Source organism: Moschus berezovskii, chromosome 21 (genome assembly GCF_049115385.1).
Source record: "Moschus berezovskii isolate FMDL1 chromosome 21, NW_MosBer_1.0, whole genome shotgun sequence".
Lineage (NCBI taxonomy): Eukaryota > Metazoa > Chordata > Mammalia > Artiodactyla > Moschidae > Moschus > Moschus berezovskii.
Genome location: NC_142480.1, coordinates 74269873 through 74273920, shown reverse-complemented (window position 1 = coordinate 74273920; position 4048 = coordinate 74269873). Strand labels below are relative to the sequence as shown.

General features: G+C 37.7%; 1 pseudogene; it reads right to left on the bottom strand.

Moving 5' to 3' along the window:
• Positions 1-251: 251 nt before the first annotated feature.
• On the bottom strand, positions 252-2938 carry LOC129538945 (olfactory receptor 5W2-like; annotated as a pseudogene).
• Between the last annotated feature and the right edge of the window lie 1110 nt (positions 2939-4048).

Here is a 4048-nt window from a genome sequence, read left to right as displayed (position 1 = left end):
CATCTGGGAAGCCCAATATGCCATAAAGTCTCACAAACAACATTTTGAATAACAGAGTAAGTTCTTCGACTTTACTTCCATTCTGAAATACATTCCCATAAGGATATTTTAGAATGGCAACTAGAAAATTTAAGACAATCATTGGCTTTTAGCTTTTAAAATTTTAAAGGATAATCAACAGTCTTTCCGTAGCTTATGGTCCTTCAAATATATGGCCATATCTTCACTTTCTCAACAAACTGATTCAGTGCTTAACCTTCAGGAAACAAGAACAAAGGTAAATGTCAATAACTTATAGCTGTTTATTTCTAATGTAATTATTATGCATGTCTTTATGGATCCATTATTATTGTCCACAACTAATTCACATACATTCCCCCCTGCAAATACTGTTGTATACATGTGTAAACAATATGTATATTCAATTATGCTTTAAATATATATGTGTATGCATGAACGTACATGTATTAACATAGGCTTCCTAGGTGGCACTAGTGGTAAAGAACCCACCTGCCAATGCAGGAAACATGAGACATGGAGTTTGATTACTGGATTGAGAAGATGCCATAGAGGAGGGCATGGCAACCCACTTCAGTATTCTTGCTTGGAGAATCCCATGGACAGAAGAGCCTGGATGTCTACAGTCCACTGTGTTGCAAAGAATCAGACATAAGTGAAACAGAAGTAACAACATACAAACATGCACACAAATATTAACATACATATATATATATGATTTATGAGCATTCTTTACTAAAGGATTGAGAATCCCATCTCTGTTATCCAAACACTGATTATTGTCTGGTGACATAAAATTGTAAAATAAGCAAATATGTAATAAATCAAAACTAGCAAACAACATTTTAAGTGTTTGTTAGTGCTAATTATATCACAGTTACACAAAATTAACTGAGGGTTTAGTATATACCATATATATTTGTGTATATATATATGCACAACTATATGCATATGGGCTTCCCTGGTATCTCAGCTGGTAAAGAATCTGCCTGCAACGCGGAAGACCCTGGTTTGATTCCTGCGTCAGGAAGTTCCCCTGGAGTGGCGATAGGCTACCCCTCCCCCCCCCACCTGAGTATTCTTGTGCTTCCCTGGAGGCTCAGATGGTACAGAATCTGCCTGCAATGTGGGAAACCTGGGTTTGATCCTAGGTTGGGAAGATTCCCTAGAGGAGGGCATGGCAATCCACTCCAGTATTCTTGACTGGAGAATCCCCATGGGCAGAGGAGCCTGGTGGGCTACAGTCCATGGGGTAGCAAAGAATCAGGCACAACACAGCGCACATGTGTATACACATACATATATATGTGTGTGTGTATATATATATATCTTTTGCAATAGTTCTAGACATTTTGCTTTTGGATTTACAGCCCTCAATTTTTATTTCATGATGATTTTAAGTCTTATTATGAATTACTTGACTTTGTTTCCTTAATGTTTAATATTAACACTAACAACTTTTAGTACAGAATCTACAAGATGTACTATAACATATAAAGGAAATAAGTGTTGAAAATGCTCAGTAAATGCACAATAAGTCTTAGGGAAATTGAAATAACATTTGAATGAAAAAGTGAAACAAAAATTAACTTAATTAGTAAAGTCCAAAGTTTTTTAAAAACAGTGGCACATTTAAATTCTGGACACACACTAAGCAGACTTATGAGGGGAACTGTAATATATTTTAGGATTGAGGTTTAATCTAAATACTTCTTTATTTAGGAATCTGAGAAATTTATGTTTCTCATGTGTTATGTCATATACTTTTTAAATTAAACAAGTACTATATATGTGTGTGGGTGTGTGCACATGCATGTGATATAGATATTTAAAAATGCAAAAAGGACAAAAGGACATTTTGTCTTGATCTAGAGAGTAGGAAGAACTTGGCCTGAAATACATGAAGAGCTGAAATACATTCCAGAGTTCCCTGGAAGATTGCCACAGCAGTTAGGTGAACGGTGCAGGTGGAAAAAGCTTTGAATTTCCTCTCAGCAGAGTGGATCTTCAAGAATGAAAGGATGATATAACAATAAGAGACAAGGACTCTCGAAATGGTACTCAGTTCAGTGAAGCCAAAAACGGTGAATATCACTAATTCATTGATATCTGAACAAGATAGAAATAGGAGAGGAGGAACATCACACAAAAAATGTTTAATCACAATTGACCCACAGAAACATAAGCGGAATGATAATGTCGTGTGTATCAGAGCATCTGCCATTCCCACCAGCTAAACCCCAGCCTTGGAGCACACCCCGCTGGACATGCTGACAGCATACAGCGAGGGGCTGCTGATGGCCTTGTACCGGTCATAGGCCATCACGGCCAGCAGGAGACACTCAGAATCTGCAAAGGTACAGAATACCAAGAATTGCAGATCACAGCCATAGGAGGGAATTACTTTGTTCTTGGAAAATAGGCCCACGATCATCTTGGGGTAAATTGCAGTGGAATAGTAGAGGACACAGAAGGAGAGGTGACCGAGGCAAAAGTACACGGGTGTGTGCAGCTGAGGATCCATCTTAATCAGGAATGTCATCCCAAGATTTGCCAAGTGGCCACTGAGATAAACAATTAGAACCATGGTAAATATGGTCACTTTGTCCTTGGTGTTATCAGTAATTCCCAAGAAAATGAATCCAGTCATGGAGGAGCAACTCCATCCATTTTTCTTTGTTCTTGTCTAAGCTTTCAGAAAATGATCAAGAAAAGGACAAAGGGATGTGTAACACTTCTGCACATCTGCAATATATCGTAAGATAGAACACAATTCTACCTGCAATTGTCTTCAAATTCAGAAAATTATACATTCATGCACCCACTCTTGAAAAAGGCATAACTGTTATTGCTCAATAAAAACAAATACCTGGTGTAGAACGTTGAGAAACTGAACATCTAAATGTAATTTGTGAGGCATGTTACTTTCTACAATCTTGTCTCTGAACCTTCCTTTCTTTACTTCAGAGAATACATTTGATTAATTTACCTGTCTTCTCCTCTTCAAAGTAATATGGATGAGACTCTAATGTTAGAGATGCCTGGCTGTAAGCATCAGGACTAAGCGTTTTCTATGAATATTCATGTGGATACATGCGGGGAGCCGGACTGAACAAGGCCCCAAATATTGGCCCTGGGAATGCCTTGTAAGTGCTGTTCCCTGTCCCACCACCCCTTAAGAGAGTCATAAAACGTTTACCAGGCCTTATTTGTTATTCCTTGAGAAAAACAGAGCAAATAATCCTTTGCTAGGTTTCTTGTTTATTCCCCCAGATTTATGTAGGTTTGTTTTCCTTATCTCTTAAAATAGATGAAGAATGTACCCCCTAATCTTTATGGCTGACTAGTTTTTCTTATCTCGTGAGCATTAGTCTAAATGCCAAGCTTGTCTTAGAAAGCAAACAAGCCTTTGTAATCTTCTATAGATGCAATAACTAACCTGGTAAATGACTTGGTATTTTTATGTACCCTGTTCCCTGTCTCACTTTGTATAAAAACCCTGGCGCTTTTCAAAAAGGCGCTGATTTGCCTCACGAGCATTCAGTCCTCTCGACCGCATTCTTTACTCCTTAATTATTTTCTCAGGCTTCTATGTCATTGCGGTCCGGACCTGTTCTCTTTGCCGGCTGGCACCGGCAGATACAAACCAAGATAACAATTTTAATATTTCTCAAAACCATGATTGTTTTAAGAGTATCTGTATCAGTTCCAGAAATAATGAGCATATCATGGATTGATCATAATAAAATAATTATGTTTCTGGTTTTGGTTTATGTTATGTTCAGTATTTGGTGAGACATTAAACAAGTATTAATGAACAGTTCTCTAGATGTGTTTTGTCATAATATTAATTACCTTTCTGTGGGAATTGTCTGGTGCCAAAGAAAGAATCTCTTTACTCATGGAAGGGAAACATTTCTATGAACTTATTTAACACATATATTTTAATCTCTTGAGCTACCCTTAGCTCAGCTGGTAAAGAATCAGCCTGCAATACAGGAGACCCTGGTTCGATTCCTATACCAGGAAG